The sequence below is a fragment of the Panthera tigris genome, chromosome C1 (assembly GCF_018350195.1).
Source record: "Panthera tigris isolate Pti1 chromosome C1, P.tigris_Pti1_mat1.1, whole genome shotgun sequence".
Lineage (NCBI taxonomy): Eukaryota > Metazoa > Chordata > Mammalia > Carnivora > Felidae > Panthera > Panthera tigris.
Window position 1 is genome coordinate 139503866 of NC_056667.1, and position 21303 is coordinate 139525168.

Here is a 21303-nt window from a genome sequence, read left to right on the forward strand (position 1 = left end):
TATCAGATTTCCCAATTCTAAACAGTCATTTTCCCACAGTATGTTCTTGAACACTAACTCTGTGAGATGCCCCATGAAAAAGGTTTGCTAAGGCCTAGTGGCTTTAGAAGTTCTGTATAATCGAACCCCCTTTTGTAGACTTGTCATCTATATTAACACATTAAATGACCTGAAAAGGGCTACCAAAAATCCATTTGTTTCACTTGGCTTATTCTGGAATTTGCCAAATTTATTTGACCACCATTCTCTTTTTCCTTTGTTAAATCTGGTAACACTCTGTGGAACTAGCAAATATTCCAGGAAAATTAGCTTGGGCGACTCTGTCCTAAACACAATAAACATAACTAAATGTTGTTCAGAAGTTAGAGTTCTCAAAACCACAGCCTTTACACATTTTCTGTAAAGGGACATGAAGTAAATATTTTAGACTTTGTGTGGCATGTGATCTCTGTCAAAACTACTCAACTCTGGTCAAGTGTGAAATTAGCCACAGACAGTACCTAAACACATGGGTATGGCTATATTGCAATAAAACTTTATTTATAAAAATGGACAGCAGCCTCAATCTGGGCCAGGGGCTGCAGTTTGCAAACCCTTGTTTTAGAGTAGGCAACCACCTCTCATTCACAATTCAGTTATATGGTACCTTGAGAGTACATATAAGAGAAAAAGCTTGTGGTGATTTTGTTCTACAGCCAAGTCTGGTCTACATTAACTTTCAGAAGACCAGAGTTTAGTTCACTCAGGTCAGTGTCTAAAGTTCTTCCCATGGTTCTCACAATCAAGATGAACTGGTATCCTCAGAAGTGGTCCAGAACCAGTCTGCTCTTGTTAACTAAGGAAACAAGGATAAGTAGAAGGCCCTGCTGCCTTGATACTTTGCTTTAATTCTCCTCAAATGGCTAACTAGAAATTTCTTAGTGAAAAGGGAGGAGATTTACCAGCAGGACTCCAAACTTCCTTTTGGAGGTTCAGTAAAACAGGGAGGTGTTTAGGAAAGGAAATCTGCCATAAGTGCTAGAAAAGACCAAACCTGTGGTTATTTTAAGTCAAGCCCTACTGCAGAATTAACAGTCTCCATTATACACAAGGGACCACCCACCCATGGAGCATCCAAAGATAATAATCTATGAGAAAGGAGACCACAAAAATGCGGATGCTGAATTTCTGGCAGGACCTTGTTGTTCATGTTTAAAGAAGTGATTGTCCCTTAGATACCAAGGCCATTTCACTAGCTTTATGCTGGCAACGTTTTTGTTTATTGATGCTTTATCTTTGTGTAGCTCTGTTTTTAACCCTTTCCAGTGCAAGCATTTTAAAATTTTTAAAAATTTTTTTTTAAATGTTTATTTATTTTTGAGAGAGAGAAAGAGACAGAACACAAGCAGGGGAGGGGCAGAGAGAGAGGGAGACACAGAATCCCAAGCAGGCTCCAGGCTCTGAGCTGTCAGCACAGAGCCCAATGTGGGACTTGAACTCATAGACCATGAGATCATGACCTGAGCAGAAGTCGGACACTTAACTGACTGAGCCACCCAGACACCCCTCCAGTGCAAGCATTTTGATTCCCCTGTAGTATCAAAGGAAAAATGTTAAAGGGGGGCAAGGGTGAGGGGGAGCTTTACAAAAAGCCTCTAGACTAACAGCAGAATAGAATTGTAGTACTGGGAGCAATCTAAAAAAACCTAATCTGGAGCGCCTGGGTGGCGCAGTCGGTTAAGCGTCCGACTTCAGCCAGGTCACGATCTCGTGGTCCGTGAGTTAGAGCCCGGCGTCAGGCTCTGGGCTGATGGCTCGGAGCCTGGAGCCTGTTTCCGATTCTGTGTCTCCCTCTCTCTCTGACCCTCCCCCGTTCATGCTCTGTCCCTCTCTGTCCCAAAAATAAATAAAAAACGTTGAAAAAAAAAATTAAAAAAAAAAAACAAAAACAAACAAAAAAACCTAATCTGACTACGCTAAAAAGGTCAGCTAGGCCTCTTGCCCAAAATACCAAATGATCAGTGACTGGGTGTGAGAGACCGGTTTCCTGAGTCATGCTGAAGGCTGTTCAAAAGACAGAATTCTGGGAACTGCTGTCCTGGACCTTATGAAGGTTCTATTATCAAGTCCCTTGGTGGGTTTCTGTTCTCAGCATAGATGACAGGCACATATCCCAAGGTGGGGAATATCATGGACAGCAAGCCACATTTCTTTCTACTCTATTGTAAATTATGTGCATACTTTAAAAACAGTTAAGGCTTAGGTACTAGGATGCATCCATTCTCAAGTACCCAGGGCATTTTGGCTATACCTAGACTGGAAAGGAAAGTCTGGCTATGCCTGCAAAACTAATGATCTGTAACCTCCAGCATGAGTTGATGTACACTGTAGGGAGATAGTGCTGTTGGGACTTTGTAAAGAGTAAGTTTTGAGTGCAGGTCCCTGGGTTAGAAACAGGAAACGGAGAGGTTTTTGTTTGTCTCCTATTTGGATCACAGAGACTAATGTTTGGGCTTTCTCCAGGCAGAGGCCAAGAGGAAATTTTTCACAAAAACATTTATCAAACTTGGACTCCAAACAATGTTAATTCAAGGTTTACAGTTGGGGAGAATGACTTTCTTTCATTTGACCTTCAGCATTATGAAAGTTCAAGGAAAACCAGTATAACTTACCTCCCTGATAATTTTATGAGCCTCAGTAGCCCAAGATTGCGTCCTGGCAGGAAAGCTGTTTTTCATTGAGATGTTGGCATGTTTGAAGTGTCCACTCAAGTAAGCTTAAGGCAGCAAGTATCTACAGTGTATGTGGATTTGTCCTGGTGACCTTGTGAGAGATACATTGGGAATAGAGCATGAGGAGATTGGCAGGTAGGGCTCTCAGCTAAGCCCCAGCTAGGAACCTGGGGGTAATGAGCCAGCAACAGTGGGACATTAATATCAGTGGGACCCCATTTTGACCATAGGCTACAGAAGTCTGGGAAAGTTTTGGCTATATGTGGCAATATTAAAATTTAAATTCCCCATAGAAATTTTAAAGCACTTTTCCCAAGTAAAATAGAAACTTTAACTTTCTGCAAGTCATGATTCATAGACTGTTGTTAAGCAACCACCAAAAAACCCACTAAACTAAAACTTAAATATCTTTATGAGATCAGTCTCAGGGAAGTATGTTTTGTCTGGTCTCGTGTGTTTGTTCAGTATAGAAAATATCCTGTGGTTAATGTTCCTCTCCTCACATTCTGAGTCCTTCCCCCAACCCCCCAAAAAAAAACTTTGTTATAAGAGCAACACTGGCTGTACATGAGGCTTATAGCACTGGAAATATATTAAAATATAGGGAAATATTGTCTTGCTCAACCAGAGTTAGAACATTAAGTTCTCCAACTCCAGCAATTCAGAACATGTACTCAATACTATATGCAAATAAATGGTACTATATATTTTCCTTTTAACTGCAAATGGCAGTCATTTCGTAAGGTTAAACTCTGAAATGGATCTTCTGTTAAATGTTCAAGATAATTTCTTTCCAAAGTAAATAATCACGCTTTGCCCAGGTAGTGGATCTCTATTCCCACTAGGTGTTTTATATATCACTCCTTCCCCTCTCTAGTTCAGTCCCCCACATACTTGGAATGGCTTGTCCTTGAAATCTTTATGATACCTCTTGATCCATTCAAGGGTTATTATGGCTGTTTTTTGGCCTTCTCTCCCAGGTGGAGAAGCTTCCCAGCTAAATCTGTCTTTCCATGTTTGCATCTATAGCTCATGCTATATTATTAGTGTCCACATCTGCCCTCACCAACACACCAAGCTCCGGGAGCTGCATGTGATCAGGAGGCTGACTGTGTGTCTATCAGGTGACAGATCTGGGAGATCCAGCCCTGATGGCAGGCTCTCAGCAGTGGGGATGAACTTTCACATTTGAGATCAGTTTTCAAAGGTGGAAGGCATGGGTGTGCCCCTGACGCTGCCACAGTTCTCATGCTCATAGAAACCTGGGCTTGCCTGGGCCATAAACCCCGACAGGAATGCAAATACCACACATTCCAAGGCCTGTCATCTTCCCTTGGCTTTGGGTTATGCAATTGGTGCTCAAGACTGGCCTCAACCCTGCTCTCCAGAAAAAGGAGTCTTAACTCAAGGTCCTTTGAACAGCCACATGGATCTATTCCTCCCCACTTTTGGTCACATTGTCACTAGCTGAAATGTCCTTTCAAATATACTTACCCAACTTCCATCCTCCCTCCAAATGCTGATTACAGTTCTACTTCCTTTGTAAGTCCTTTCCCATACGTGCTACCCACAGGGGTCTCACCATCTTGGAACATAACTTCATTTGCTGTCTGATGCACATGAAGGGTCTCTAAGTTCTCATTCTGTTGGTTACTTGTTTAGTTTCTACTCCTGCACCTTCATTTGTGCTTTTTAGTGATTATGGTTTATTTTCACAGCTAGGTTGTAAAAAAAAAGTCAACTTATGTGTTGTTCTTCTGGGTTTAAAAAGTTCCTTGAGATCCCATTCTACTGATCAGAGCATTCAGTATGATTTGGGCACAGAGTAGATGGTCAATGAACATAATTAGTGAATGGTAGCCACTGTGTTTCATACCATGTGGTTGGAAGAGAGAAATCCTAGATGTTCCTTTTGTAAGAGTTTGCTAATTTCTTAGAATTAACTGCTACTTTAGCACCATGTGAGGCAAATGGGACAAAGTCATTGGTCATAATCCACTAATTAATTCTTTCAGCAAACAGTGTGCCAAGTATTGTGTCATTACTGACCGACAGAGTTTTGCTGACAAGCCCTAACAGATCTGACTTCCCAGTTCTCACTTCTTTTAATCATGGGCAAGTTGTCCCACTTGGTGACACCTCAGCTTCTCTCTTTCTCTTTCATCTCTTTAAATCTTTGTGTGTGTGTGTGTGTGTGTGTGTGTGTGTGTGTGTGTGCACGTGCACATGTGTGCATTCATTAAGAAATGCAAATGATATAACGTAAATCACAGTTTTTTTTTTTTTAAAAAGCATTTTATGAACTGCAAACATTTCTTGAATCCCTTCTCTCTATCGGTCTTTATGGAAATACAAATATGAGAATTTTTAAATCTGTAAATTCAAGGAAACCCCTCTTATAAAGTAAGAATTTTTCACCTTTGCTTATACCATATACTTATGTTTGCTTGTTAGTGTTTTTATTGTAATCCATGTGAATTAATGCCACTCCATAATGCCTTTTTTTTTTACTTCCAGGAAAGCAGCTTAATTCACTGATAACTATTATGATTAACCTTTGTATTTTAAAAATGTAAGCACCTGGTAAGAATGGAAATGTGTATTCCTTGTTTGTCAGTATCAACTAAAGCATATCTATGGTCTGATAATTCCATTTTTCAGTATACATTAAGCAGAAATGTACATATATTCACCAAAACACATGTCCTACAATGTTCATGGCAGCTTTATTTATAATACTGTAAACTGGAAATTTACTTAAATGCTCATCATCAGTAGAATGGAAAAATAAATTGTGGTCTATTCACACAATAAGATATTGCACAGCACTGAGGATAAAGAAACTATAACACAGGCAGTCTGCATGAATCTCACAAACATAATGTTGGATAAAAAGAGGTAGGCACAAAACAGTACATACTCTATGACTGCATTCATCTGAAATACAAATAAAGGTAGGTTCGCCCACACTAAGAGGTTACACTTAGTGGGAAAGGAGATAGTGACTGAAAGGCATACAAGAACGGGCTTCTAGGTGCATGAGTTCTGGTAATATTCTGTTTCTCGATTTGCTGCTGGCTACACAGGTATACTCAATTGTGTAAGTCCATTGAGCAGTGAATTTATCATATGGGAATTTTCCTATATGTGTATTGTATTTGAATAAAATTTTTAAAATCTTCAGATAGGTCTGGATAACCATTTAGTTGGACCTGCTCAGCATTCACTGGCAGGAAATGTAGCTCTTCCTCTTCTGCTGTCCTACCCATGTTGATATCTCAGTCACAGAAATAATTCACATCATCTACATTTCATTAGGACTCCTCAAGGAAGAAATGGCTTATAGTCTCTCTGATCACTCCAGTGGATTACTTTGAATTCACTTCTTGGCTTCTATTAGTAGCTGTTTCAGGATTGCTTGCTTTGTGTTTTATTTTTTTTCCTCTTCTCCATTTGTTAATTTTAAAAAAATGGTCTCTCTTCTTCAAGTCTATTCTTTTTTTTATCCTTGACTGTTGTCAAGATGCATTTTTGTCCTTTGTTTTATTTGGGCTTTTCCTATTTTTAGATTATCGCCTTTCCATTATCAGCCATTTCTCTGGCAATTAAAAGTGTTCTACATAATTGCCTTATGAATGGCACTACCAGGTGCTGAATACAGTCCACCCAGCAGCTGAAGATTCTTGGCTGAAGGAGCATGCTACTTTCTTGTTAACAGTGTACATGAAGTACTGTTTCTGCATTCCTGCTCTTGGGCTTCTCTTTACCACACCTGTAGCCATTAGGTATGGTGTGACCCACATTGAAATCTTGCTCAGAGTTGTATTCATGGCCAGCATATGGTAGCCCAACATGCAGAGCCTCCTTCTCCCTGGGAAAGGGATCCAGGCAGATGGTTTCTTCTAGTACCCCCTGCTTCGGTCTTATTCATTATTTATTATCCCTTAATTACATCCTAGATCTGTCTTGTTTTAGTCAGTTAACTTAAAACAGGGAGTGTCTCCACGATCTAGTTATTATATTCAATAAACAATTATATTTCTACATAGTATGATATGTACAAAAAGTCTTTTGCCATAATTATAGTAAGGGATTATAACCCATTGAGTAAAATAAGAATCTATGAACCCACAGAGATTATGTGTGTGTGTATGTATATATATATATAAGCAAAAACCTTGGTTTGCAAGCATAATTCATTCCAGAAAAATGCTTGTAATCCAAAGCACTCATATGTCAAAACAGATTTCAAGAACCATTGGCTCAGTTGTGATCATGTGATATTCAGTGTTACATACTACTTGTATTGCAAGACGTTGCTTGTTTATCAAGTTAAAATTTATTAGAAATGTTTGCTTATCTTGCAGAACACTCACAAAATGAGTTACTCGCAATCCAAGGTTTTACTGTATGTATGTATGTATACACACACACACACACACACACACACACACACACACACACACACAGACAAGTACATAAATGAATAAGAAGAGAAAGTTCTTCCTTACAATGGGATGTCAATTAATAAATGTAAAATAAGCAATGGAGGTAGAAAAATCAGCATTTCACACACATTATAGTAGTAATGGATTCAGCCAAAACTTATCAGTGGATACTAAAACTCTTAAGTGAAAGTTTCCTGGGAAATGGTATTAATGTAATCTCAAAGTATCTCCCTACAGAGTACACATTGTTGAGAAAAAAAAAAAAGTTATTTTATTTTGGAAAACACTGGCAGACACCAGTTTAACCAAGTGTTCAAAACTTCACATCACCAATAATAAGACAAACCCCACCTGTGTGCCTTCTGAAGTGATGGGTTGAGGACAAAACACCAGCATTTATCATGTTCTGCCCAAAATGCACAGATTGAATCTAATTAAGTAGTGTTTGATAAACTTAATTGAGAAGATCTGTTGTTCTCAAAAATGTCAATATCTTAAAAGAGAAAGGTTGAAGAGCTCCTGGCAGGAATGTGGCTTTTATACCAAGCATCCTCAAAGAAGCAGGGATGGGTGGAAATTTGTCATGGAAGCAGCACTTACCATCCAGTATTCATAGGTAGCAGTGACCCTGATATGGTTCTAACCAGGTAGTCCCCTGGGCTACATGTGTGTCCTTATACACCCAGTCTCCATTGTTTTCCTTTTGTTTCCAAGCGTGGATCTCTAAACTCTCAGCTGGTTCTGTGAGCTACCTTCTTTCCAGCAAATCAAATTTGGCCTTGGTTCCTAAATTTGGTGTGCCATGTTTGTTTGACAAGCCCCATAGATATCAGTGAGGGATCTGATGTTCACAGAGATAAATTACCCAACATTCTACATCTACGTAAGACAGGTATCTGTCTAAGCCAGAATTTAAATTCATTTTTATTGGCTTCAAAACCAGTTATTTTATTTTATACTACAAAGTCATTTTAAAAACATGTCTTTATTTTATTAATATTGTGGGATTTGTGAGTCGTACATCAATATGCTGAGTGGAGGAAGAGCATTATCAGTGTTCTACAGCCAAAATGCAATCGCCAGTTACCTCTTTGTTACCTCTGAGTACACTGAACTGACCGCTTTGTGGACATATGTCATTGTGATTTCTTTTACGCTTATGGAAAAAAAAATTCTCCTTGCTTTTCCTCCAGGTGACCTTGGATGGAGTATGTTGAGTGTTATTCTGTAGCTACAAATCCTTCGGCAATAAGATAAAGATGTTTCATGGTGGAAATTCTCTATTTGGCAGGGCTGCCTTGATATTTTGACACTAACTTATGTGAGGATGGTTTTTTTTCCTCAATGCAGAAAATAAATCATTAGCATCAGAAAAAGGAAAAGTGCCTTAGAATATGTTTGACCAAGAAACTGTGCTGTGTTTTTCTTTTTGTGTGAGAGTTTGTGTAGGTGTTTCTGACCCAAACGTTTTTGACATTCTGATAACCTGCAGGATTGGAAAAGCTGCTTCTGAAAGAAAAGCATTGTGGAACTGTGAAGAATGCCTTATTCAGGTCTTAAGTGGCGCCATCTGTGTGTCTCTTAAAATGTGGGCGCCTTGAAAAGCTCTGTCCCTGAGAGAAAACATGGCTTCCCACGCACTGCCAAACAGCAGTGATGTTGTGTGAGGTGTTTTCCCTTGTGCCCACTGATGTGGACCTTTGAGAGACTGCTTTACGGAGGAGGCAAATTTCATCATGTTGCTGAAATTCTGGGAATAAGGATGTACTGAATGATAAAGAAAGCAGAATCCCAGCTGTCAAAGCAAGATGTCCAAATTAAAGTGGACAGGGCCATTCTTCCTTTGCATATAAATAGGTCAAACCGATCACCAAGACGCAGGAAGACTGCCTACATGACCACTGATGACAATTTTTTTTCAGGTGTATCTATCTTGTCTTCCTTATTCCTTTCAAATAAGATGAGGGTCAGAGGAGACTGTGGAAAAGCTGAATGTTATTCTAGGAACTGCCTGAAATCTTTCAAGGATGCTTCTATTACTGCATAACTCAAAATAGTTTTCATTTGTAATTTAAGACTATTTAAAAGTTTTTTCTTAATGTTTATTTTTGAGAGAGAAAGAGAGAGAGAGCACGAGTGGGGGTGGGACAGAGAGAAAGGGAGACACAGAATCCGAACCAGGCTCCAGGCTCTGAGCTGTCAGCACAGAACCCGACGGGGTCTCAAACTTACAAACCCTGAGATCATGACCTGAGCTGAAGTTAGACACTTAACTGACTGAGCCACCCGGGTGCACCTCTAATTTAAGACTTTTTAATAATAAATTTATATTTAAACCAACCTATGTAGCAAAGCCAAATCTCCCAAAGGAATATATTTAAATTTCATTTTTAAATAACATATGCATAGACATTAATAAAATTTAATCATAATCGATGCTTCTTTTTTGCCTTTGCCCTAAAAATACCAAATTCTTATCAAAATAGTTTAGCCACCCTTAAAACCTAAAGATGAACAGATAACATAGGATATTTATTCCACTAATTTCAATTTGTTAATTTGAAAATGTGCAGGTGTCCCCAGAACATGTGTAATCCTACCAACTTTCCTGAATGTAAGTTCAGTAAGCATAATCTAACCGCCCTAGATGAAGAAAGCAGTCCCTTCCAACTATTTACAATAAGACCCTTGGTAGAATTTAATTTACAAAATTATAAATCTTGGTTTGTTATTAGGACACAGTAAGTTGTCTCCTTTTGTCTGTGTTTTGGATTAGAAGCATTTAGAATACTTTGTCCTTGCTTAATGCCAAGAGCTTCCAATATCTGTGTTTGCACACTGGGGTGGAACCCCTCAGCGAGTCCGCTCTTGCAGAGTTAGCCTGCCCTCCCAATTAGAGCCCCGCGCTTCCCAAGGCACATGGTGTCTGCATTGTTCATGTCTTTTGAAGCATTGCACAGTGTTTAGTGTGGTACTTAGCACTCAGCAGGTGCTCCATCTTGCCAATGACCAGCATTTACACACTTCCCACACTGATGGCAAAATGGGAAGTTGTCATATAGTCTCTTTCTGCTTGCTCTTCATGCTCAGTCTGGATGTTTGCGTGATCCAGTCAACCTTGAATTTCCACTCAAATCTCTATCAACAGATTTCCTGGATTATCTTTATAAGCTTTGTCATTTGGGGCAAGGCACTAAACATTGTAGACCTCAGTTTTCTTGTCTATAAAACAAAATATTTGTACAGGATGATTTCTAAGCATTCTCTAGATTAAAATTCTAGGGTTTCATGGTATCCAAGGGCTGACCAGGTAGCTCCCTTAGCCTGGATGTCCCACTGGCATATTTAATTCAACAAGTCCAAACACCTTGTCTCTCCAACATCTTATTCTTGACCTGATTTCCTTTGATGGAATTGAAAGCTTTTTCCCTTTTTGAGTTCTCCTTTTCCTGTGTATTCATATCCAATCAGATATGGCTCATCAGCTTCTAACTGTATGCCTTGCCGGTTATACACATTTCCTTCCCATTAACAATAAGACTGTCCGATTTGAGACATCATGATTTCTTTCAATAGACCATTCATTCTCCTCACTGTACTTTTCTTGCCTATTGAAAATGGCTGTATGCATTGCCACTGGATCATATGTCCAAATGATTACAGGGTTTCCTTTTGTGGATTTCTATTATCTATCTAGTTAAGCTGATGAATATTTGTATGCACTACCCATTGTAACAATATCCCAAACTACCTTTCCAGGTATTTTCCTCCTCTTTTCAATAGGTTTCCCATGATCTAGCCAAATAATGCTCCATGCTGTTCCATAATACATACCCCATTTCCTTATTCCAGGCCTTTAGATGTGCCACTTACTCCAACTGAGGCTTTCTGTCATCTCTGCCTCTTCAATTTTGTCTGTCCTGTAACTATATCTGAATTGCCATTTTCTTCTATAAAAACTTCCAGATACATCAGATCAGTTGTGGTTACAATTTGCTTTGAATTGCCATAGTATTTTACATACTTCTATCATTATCTTCATCATGGGAATTTGTGTACCTGCCTCTATTAAAGCTTGTAAATACCCCTAAAGCTTGTTATTGTGTCATGTTCATCTCTTTATTCTTTGAGAATTCTTTTGTGGTATCATGAACCACAAATTCAAGAAGGATTTGTCGAAGGAAATTGAATTTAAGTTTAAACATTTGTGTGAATGATGATTTGGTTGCAAATAATAGGTACCCATTTAAAATAGCTCAAGTAGAGAATAACTTTCTGAATAGGAATATATCATAGACCCCATGAGTGGACATATTTCTCCAACAATGTATATATTTCATTTTTTTTTCTTTTTCTCTTTTAAGACTATCAGTTTGTTTAAACCCAGAATAATAAAACTTGAGTGGTAGCCTCTTTGTTCAAACTTCCAGCTAGAGTCTCTCAGTTCCAAACCAAATTCTCATAAAGAAATTTGATTAGCCCTTCAGTTAAGGGATCTAACCCTGACCCAATAAACTTTGGGCAGGGGATATAGTCTGACTTAGCCAGCTGCCCTCTCATTAAGGGCATTTGAAGCAAACTCTGAGAAGGGGCCAGAGGCAGGGCAGTGGATCAATGTTAGTTATTAGAGAAAGGCAGCATGGGCCACCATACACCCTAGGAAGAGCCAGTCCAACGTTGAGGAATCTAAATTTTGATCCTGTACATATACAGGCTTTCAGAATTTTCCTAAACTTCATGTAGGCTTGCAAAGAGACAACTGCACCTCTATCTTCCGTATGACCTATCGGGCCTTCCTGTCTTATTCTGCACTGTACGTTGTATCACTGTCCTAAGTTATTTGGTTATAGAAGAGATGGGTCTCCAAAAGACTTAATGTGGCTATTTGCACTTGAACATGGTACCATCTGAAATCAAATAGATAAACAGTGCATTACATTTTAGAGAGAATTGTATTCCCAAAAGAGGCACCAACATCTTTGTAAGAGATTGTTGTTAGAGATTATGACTGAGATTGAAAACAATTTTGTGATCCCAATCTTCTATAGGAAGATTCTTCTACAGGAAGCAGTCTGAGAAAGCTACACAGGTCCTCCAAAAGCCACATTTCCAATGCTGTCTCCATATGTGGCCAAGAATCATCATGAGAAACAAGACCCTTTCAGGAAGTGGACCAAGATCCCAGGGAGCAGACCCAGGGCTTCATCAAGGAGCATTCTCTGTGCCCAGGAACATGGTGCTTGCAAAGTTTGAATACCACAATTTCAGAATTTCTATAGGCCAGTGACTGCTGTGTTCCTCTTGTCTTCCCCTTCTTTGGTGAGACTATTTATTGTAGTTATTTTGTCCTTTATTCAACTACTGTGTGTGTGTGTGATAATGGAGGCAGATAGCTCGTAATCTCTGGGTTGAAGGACCCCCCCATCTGGCCCTGATACATATAATATTATAAGATTTTTAGACATTGAGCCTTTTCTATGACTAGATTTGAGTGGATTTAGGAGTATCTTTCATAGAGACGGGAGAATGTATTTTACTCAGGTTAAGGATAGAAACAAAAACTTGTGAGTAGATGGTAGAATGAGTAAGTCATCTAAGAAGCATTATTGTTTCTAGTTTTTTGCTGCCATTCCATATAGAAAGATAATTTCTCCCCACTTTTGGCTACTAGGCTTGGCCATGTATGAGAGTGAGAGCAACAGAATTCACTGCTGCCCAGAAGCTTTAAATGGTATCTCATGGATCTCCCACTGCTCTTTTTTCTCTGGATGTCCTGGATAGGAACTTCTTCTTCAATTTGGGTCCTGAAATGAAGACATCATGAGCATAGCCATTGTCACTCTGTGTAGGACAAGTAGTATGAGTGAGAAATAAACACTAGTTGCTATGAGCTATTGAGACTTGGGAATTTTATTACAGCATAAAAGTTGATGGTACAACCTGGTTTACAAAGTAGCCTATAAATGTGATCTCTCTTCTCGATTTGCCACTTAAAAGAGTGCTAAAGTTCTAAAAATCCTAAGAGGTGAAGCAATAAGCCACTCAGTAGTTTTAGATTTATTTTAGTTCTTCCTCTTCCTTCATTGTTGCCTCCTTTCTTCCTTCTCCCCTTCCTTCCTCCCCTTTTTGATAAAGGTATTTTGATAAAGGTATTTGATAAAGGTAAAGAACTGGTGTTATGTTATGTTATGTTATGTTATGTTATGTTATGTTATGTTATTTATTTTTAAAAGTTGACCCAATTCTTTTTTAAACTAATTTATTTTTTAAATGTTTATTTATTTGGGGGAGAGAGAGAGCGTGCATACACACACATACACACACACACACACACACACACACACACGTGCAGGGAAGGGGCAGAGAGAGACAGACAGAGGATCCCAGGCAGGCTCTGTGTTGGGATCTGTGCTGACAGCTCAAAGTTGGGGAGCCTGCTTTAGATTCTGTGTCTCCCTCTCTCTCTGCCCCTCCCCTGCTCATGCTCTCTCTCTCTCTCAAAAATAAATAAAGATTTAAAAAAAAGAAAACCAATAGATAAATATCTAACAGTTGAACTGTTCTGGTAGTAGAATAGAGGAGCAGGGTAGGTGAGGACTGCACATTTGTCCCTTGCTTCCTCACAGACTTCTCCCTGCACTTGATAATGCTTAAGGTACACCTTTTAAGTCCCTTCAGGGTAGAGTGTAAAGGAGGCTTAAGATCCAAGGAAGGAAAGTAATGTGCACACAGCTTCAGAACTTTTTTTGTGATGGGAGGCCATGAAGTACACTGGACTTAGAAATTAAGCAGACATAGGTTCAAATCTCTGCTCCGCTACCTATTCAATGTGACCTTGGGTTGCCTCTTCAACATCTCTATGTCTCTGTTCCTTCATCTGTAAAATGAGAGTAGTAAAACCTGCCTTACACAGCTCTTGCAAGGATTCAGTGCAGTAGTGTGTTTGCATGAAAAGTATTATTATTTTCTGCTCCTTGCCCTTGATCTTGTTCTCTTTACAACATACAGTGTTTCGCCAGGTCCTTGGAAATTTAATAAGAAAAATAATTTTGAGATCACTTATCCACATCTTTATTTCATAAAGATAGGCACTGGCTTGTCCATGCTCCCACTGCTAGCACCAGAACCTGGCTTCACCTGTTCTCCATATGTATCAAACTGCTAGTGGAGTGAGTTTGAGGCTCTAAAGGTCTCTGGGTTTAGAGTTACATGGGAGTACTATGTGGCAATGAGAAAGAATGAAATATGGCCCTTTGGAGCAACATGGATGGAACTGGAGAGTGTTATGCTAAGTGAAATAAGCCATACAGAGAAAGACAGATACCATATGTTTTCATTCTTATGTGGATCCTGAGAAACTTAACAGAAACCCATGGGGGAGGGGAAGGGAAAAAAAAAGGAAAAGAAAAGAGGTTAGAGTGAGAGAGAGCCAAAGCATAAGAGACTCTTAAAAACTGAGAACAAACTGAGGGTTGATGGGGGGGGTGGGAGGGAGGGGAGGGTGGGTGATGCGTATTGAGGAGGGCACCTTTTGGGATGAGCACTGGGTGTTGTATGGAAACCAATTTGACAATAAATTTCAAAAATAAAAAAATAAAAAATAAAAAAATAAAAAAAAATTGAGTTGCATGAAGCCTCATTGTAGTTCCTGAAAGTCCCTCCTGTTGGACTGAGCAAATGGTAAGTTTCATTTTCCTTCATTCCTTTGACATTCCAGGACTAAAATGTTTCCACTTAGCTCAGCAGAACCTTAGCAAAGCATATCAGAAACTAAGAACACCATACTTTGGGGTTCAATTTATAATTGATTTTGAAGTGCATAAAATGCTAGTGCGAAAGAGCCAGTTCCCCGTTTCCCTGAAGACTTTTCCTGCCCCAACTGATGGACAGTTGGCACTATAAAATGAGGGGATAGAGAACAGCTACTTAAAGAATAGCCACCATGTCTTTTCTCTGGGTTACCTCCAGAAAATGGTTGTGCCTTTAACATCAAAGATTCCCCTGCCAGCAACAACGGGGACTGGGAAAGAAACCTGCTGAGCAATGCAGCTCCGCCTGTCAGCTTTATTAAAAGGGTGCATCACTTACATGACTTGGGCCCCAGGTATGTCTCTGAACTGCAAGACTCGAGAGTTATGTAACAGCAAGATTTTACTCCTAAGGCACAAAGTGACAGCACTTGGGTGTGACCAATTAGGCATCACTTTGGCATTTCCCAACTTGCCATTTAGTAAAGCCCTTTGGGGCCGAGAACTTTTTTTCAGAATAAAGCCACCTAAATCACAAATTCGCTAGAGGACGCAGACCCTGCCTGCCGGATCTTGGGATTTTTCTCTCCACAGGACCTAGTGCAATGCCCAGAAAGCTAGGGAAGTACTGGATTGAGTGCTGTCTTAAAGACCTTCCATGGCCAGGTTTGTCTGTTGAAGCACAGAAAACATTTAGGTCTTTTCTTTTAGTTTCGTTTCAGTCATGCTAGTATGGAAATAGGATTGAGCATTTGGCATGGACATACAGGCCTAATTGATTCTTTTGTTCCATTTTGAAAGCTGGCTGGGGTCCTGATAACTGCTTGGTGATCTTCCCCTAGAACCAGAGATACTTACGTGGCACCCTTGGGCTGGAGTGATGTGTTTGCACTTCTGGCTCTTACAGCAGAGAGATGATGCTGGGTGTGGGGATGAGATGGTACAGGGTGGTACAGAGTGGGTGCCTGTGCTAGGAAAGGTCATGCAAGTGAACTAGGACAGTGGCACAATGTTCCTCTTTGCTGGGGTCTTGCTGGCATCTCCAGTGATGAATGGCTTCCCTCAGGTTATCTGTCATCTTATCTTTGACCTCCATGGGTGAGGAAACTTTGTTTAGATTCCAAGCTGTTGCAAAGTGATGTGAATAGACAGTCTCAAAGGAAGTAGAGATTGCCAAGTTCTGCATTACAAGCAGGTATCAGTGCTTCCAGAGAAAGCCTAATAATAATTCTGGAAGAGTTCCAGTAATCTTTTGTTTAACTTTACTATTGAACTTACCTCAATAAGCCTTTGTCTTCTCTTTGGAAAATATAGGAAAATATTCATACCTTATTACTGGTTCTATCTGATAGACAGGGAGTGTTTAATAATTATTAGTTCCCTTCACACTCTACAAAATTGAAATGATCGCAGAAGGCTCGGCTGAACAGATTTTGGAAGGTACCCCATAGCAATTTCTTTTTAGATTGCTTTCTCTTTTTATTGTCTTTCCCCCTTTTTATTTCAGCACTATTTTATAATAGAATATGCTTTTATATGTTTTAAAAGTTATTCTTTCTTATAACATCATTTGCTTTCAGAATATAGTACAGTTCCCCTGTCTAGAGGTTCTACTGAGTGCATTAAAACCCATAGTGCAGAGGATGTAAAAATTCTGGCTGCTTTACCTGGGCATCTATTTGTGCTGTATCAAAGGTTACAGAGATGTGGGCCTAGGCACCTGCAGGGTTAGAGGGATAGACAACATGGTAGAAGATAATAGGGACTGTGGGCCATGGGGTATGGTCCATAGTCTAGCGTTTCACTGAAACCGAGTTTCTCAGTGTAGGGATTGCAGAATGCCAACAGAATCACATGTGCACTTTTTTTTTTTTTTAATGTCATTTCCATGGACGTGTTAAAGTAGCCTCTGTGGATGAATCCCAGGAATCTGATTTTTCTTTTAATTTTTTTTTTTTAATTTTTTTAATGTTTATTTATTTTTGAGAGAGACAGAGACAGAATGTGAGTAGGTTAGGGGCAGAGAGAGAGAGGGAGACACAGAATCCGAAGCAGGCTCCAGGCTCTGAGCTGTCAGCACAGAGCCGGACGCGGGGCTCGAACTGACGGACCGCGAGATCGTGACCTGAGCCGAAGTTGGACGCTCAACCGACTGAGCCACCCAGGCGCCCCTGATTTTTCTTTTTAACTACTAATAGGATTCTTGTGAATAAGATTTGAGAAAGAGTATGTATAACATATTGACATAAGAAGTGAGGATCCATTTGTTAATTTCCTAAATTACTGGGTTGCCTGCCTGTGGCTAACAAAATAGTATAGTGCTGGAGTCTCCAAGTAAAGTAGGGTTATGCCAGAGAAGGAACAGGAATTCATCTGGTAAACATGGTACATTTTCCTAGCATTTTAATTTTTTTTCAAGGATTGGGGAGAAAAGTGAAGGAATTTACAATAGTATTTTATGTTTTTTTAAAACACATACATTATGGAACAGGATATATGATTTACATGACTGACAGAAAAATGACTTCAAAGCAGTATAAAGCTTGTGGCAAGCTTTTTTAGACTTCTCCTCAGACATCCTGGTGTAGCCACTCAGTTCCCCTCCTTTAGGGACACTTTGCAGATAAAGAGTCAGACCCATTCTCATGGGAGATTTGGACAACAGCATCAGAAGTAAGAGTAACTGATCTTTTGAAATGTATAGTAAAACATCTATTAATGAAAACACTCAGTTTTCCATATTCCTCATTTATTAGAAAAACAAAGGGGCACCTGGGTGACTCAGTTGGTTAAGCTTCTGACTTCAGCTCAGGTCATGATCTCGCAGTTTGTGAGTTCAAGCCCTGCATCAGGCTCTGTGCTGACAGCTCAGAGCCTGGAGCCTGCTTCAGATTCTGTGTCTCCTTTTTCTCTCTGCCCCTCCCCTGCTCAAGCTCTGTCTCTCTGTGTCTCTCTGTCTCTCTCCCTCTCTCTCAAAAATAAATAAAAATTTAAAAAGCAAATATCAGGTGCCTAAATCAATGACAGATTTTTTAAAGTTTATTTATTTATTTTGAGAGAGCGAGAATACAAGCACAAGTCAGGGAGGGACAGAGAGGGAGAGAGAGAGAATCCCAAGCAGTCTCTGTGCTGCCCACCTAGAGTCTGACACGGGGCTCAAACTCACAAACCACGAGATCATGACCTGAGATGCAATCGAGAATCGGACACTTAACTGACTGGGCCACCCAGATGCCCTTCAATAACAGATTTTTAAAATTTACCTTTTTGAGTATGCCTGGGAGACAGTGAGATTCAATCCGGTATTATCTGTCTTCTACACCTGTAGCATTTCCCAAAGGTAGCAGAGGCTCCCGCAGATGACCCTGACAATGTAGAGTCCTCATTCGAACTAGAAGCCTCTCTCTCTTTTCAACTGGTAATCCTTCGCCAAGTTTTGGGAGTCTCTTAAGTAATTTTAAATGATCTCCTCCATTTTGAAGAGATCATTTTAAATGTAAATCTAATGTCTTTGCACCCACTTTCGTAGTTTCTAGCATCCACGCAGTATAGCACAGACTACATGATATTGTATGTGCTATTATTCCTTATCTTTCTAGGCTCACTTTCTATTGGTGTCCTGTGTGTCCCTGTTTTCTAACTGTGCTAATTATTTGCAGAGCCTCAAATATACCATGAACTTGCACGGTTCTTTACCATTGGATAGGCTGTTCCCCACTCAGTGTACCTTTCTCATCAATAAACTCAAATTGCCTTCCCTCTGAAGCTTTTTTGATGTCACCCTCCCACCCCTAGCTCATAGTAGCAGCTCCTGCTACTTGTCCCCTTTACACCATAAGAATGATTGTTTCACAGGAACACTCTGTATTCTAAATTTTTATTACTAAGTAACACCTATTTTGCTGCAAGTTTCCTGAAAGTATTATCACCTAGAATTCACCTTTCTATTATTAAAAGGGAGCCCAGTGACTAGCATTTAAGAGATGCCCCCAAATACTGATTTAATAAAAATTGAAATGTGCTAATTATTTTAAACCTACACATACAAGAAGATAGAATTTCATGTTGTTAAAATAGAAGACAGACATGGTCTTTTGGAAACAGACTGAGTTAGGTTTTAATTTTACATTTTCTGAACACTAGCTTTGTGATCTGAGACACCTACTTAACCTTCCTGAGTCTGTTACCTCATCTATAAAATTTTTTTAAAATAATACATACTTCATAATGCTTTACAGTGAAGATAAATAACATACTTTTAAAATCTAACACATTTGCCACAATAGTCAATAAATGTTAGTTTCTTTCCTTCCCCTTTCCAAAAGCTTGAATAATAATAATAATAATAATAATAATAATAATAATAAAAGTGTTTTTGTTTGTTTAATCCCAAGTCAACCAGAAAATTAAATTAAATGGAAACCCCAACCCCTAATTCTCAAAACATTGTGGCTAATTGCTAATGCTGTGTTCTGATAAACAACAAAGGCCAAAGGTCAGTGTTTGTGCTGCCGTGGATTTGGAACTGCTAAATCCCAGACCCAAGTTCTTTATGACACACAGGAGCATCTTTATCCACTGTCCAGCAAGCTTCTCATATTTTCTGTAATCTGGCCCACATCCCAGAGCTCACAAAATAGGTACAATAATTAAGCCTGTGAGAAATCGGTAATATTTCAACTGTATCCATGTAAAAATGACGTTGCACAGCTGGCTTGGTAACTGTGATACACTGGGAAATTTCTTCATCCAACATGTTTCGGAACCCACTTTCACTGTAGGGACAGGAAGAGCCGGCCAGAATGGAATGACATTAATCTTGACCACGTGAGCACACCAAGTCGTTCAGAAGTTGGAAATTCTCCACACACAGACACTTAAATTACTTTTCTTATGTGTCAGCAGAGGCTGTGTTTTGGTCTGTTTCATTTTTAAACAGAGAAACTTTATGTTTCCAAAGAATATATGAATTTCCAAGGATTCTCTGACCATGTTGTTTTCTTGATGGGATTGGAAACGTGTGTGAGAACTTCAGGCAAGCAGGACCCACTTGAAATGGGAGCTCTGGGCTCTGAACCTTAGTTGGAAAGCTGAACACTTAGGTCATTATGCACCCAGCGTCTAGTGACTTGATGAGATTGTTTAAAGGTAATGGGCTTCTATTTTAAAGAACAGACTGACAATATTTTTTGCAGATGAGGATTATGAGCAATCTAGATAAGCTATAAACTGGCAAAAAATTTACTAAGCTAATATTTAACTACAGGAAGTGAGGCCAATGGCAATGGAAAGATGATCAAAATATATATATACTTGTCATTTCAGCCCATTTGGCCCCAACATTTGGGCCTCATAGCAATTTTGAATGAAGGGAGACTGTTCACACTTTTCTTATGGGTTAGTTCAGAAGTGAACATAGATGGTCACTATTTTGCCTTAGGAACATGACCTACTGTTGTATGTTTCTAGGGAATGATAGAGGCATGGTCCAAATGCCAGAAACTTCATTATGCAATGAAAACTGATTTCTTATAATGCAGGAGAAGCTGGGACTTTGATTCAAAGACCTTTTTTTGTGGAGACATATACAAACTATAAGGGAACTTCCCCCCAAGTTGTGCACGCTCTACCAAAAGTGAGAATAGTGCTCCCAACTTGATTGTTCCTTAACTTAAAAAAAAAAAAAAAGTGACTTGTTGACCATATAAACTTATCAAGTATCCTAGGTTTTGTTTATTTACTTTTCTGATGATGATGATGACTTTTTTTTCTACAAAGAACTGAGTGTTTCCTGTTGAGAAATTTTTATGTTTGTCTTGCCAGTAATTCTTTGAGTTTAAATGTTATAATTAAATGTTGGGAAGGAAAGGGAAAAGGGCTAAACCAGAGAGAAAACTCTTTGCTGCTTTGCAGCTGACTCTAAGAAAGGTTTTACTCTCAAAAGATTGCTCATGTATGGTGCCCTGGTAACATACATACTGTTGGTTTCATTTTATTGAGCAGTAGCATTTATCTCTTTCTACTTTCCATCTCTAGATGCTTTACATTCATAAAATCATATAACTAAACACTGAGCTGAGGCAAAAGGGGGCTGCTTCTATGCATGCCCCTTCCTAGACCTCCATCATTGACAGAAATATGTCCCCTATATTTATTTTTTATAAAATTATAACATATATGCAAAATAAGAAATAGGAAAAAAGTCTTAAAATGAAAAATTAAAAAATATCTCCCCCTTCCGCCACCTATAGCCTTACTCTTTTACTCTTTCTAATCTTGTTTTCTGTGGTTCTATTCTCGACACTAAATTACATATTTGAAACTTGGTTTGTTAACTTGTCAGTCTTAGACCTTATATATTTAACTCTCAAATAATGGAAGATGAAAAATATAGTC

General features: G+C 39.2%; 1 long non-coding RNA gene across 3 annotated transcripts in view; it reads left to right on the forward strand.

Moving 5' to 3' along the window:
- The window catches only part of LOC122241337, a 35614-nt gene extending 22565 nt beyond the window's left edge, over positions 1 to 13049 (forward strand). For all 3 annotated transcript variants that reach the window (XR_006221416.1, XR_006221417.1, XR_006221415.1), the window contains exons 2-3: positions 12208 to 12478; positions 12831 to 13049. This is a non-coding gene — a long non-coding RNA (uncharacterized LOC122241337). The remainder of the gene's footprint in view (positions 1 to 12207; positions 12479 to 12830) is intronic.
- Positions 13050 to 21303: the final 8254 nt, after the last annotated feature.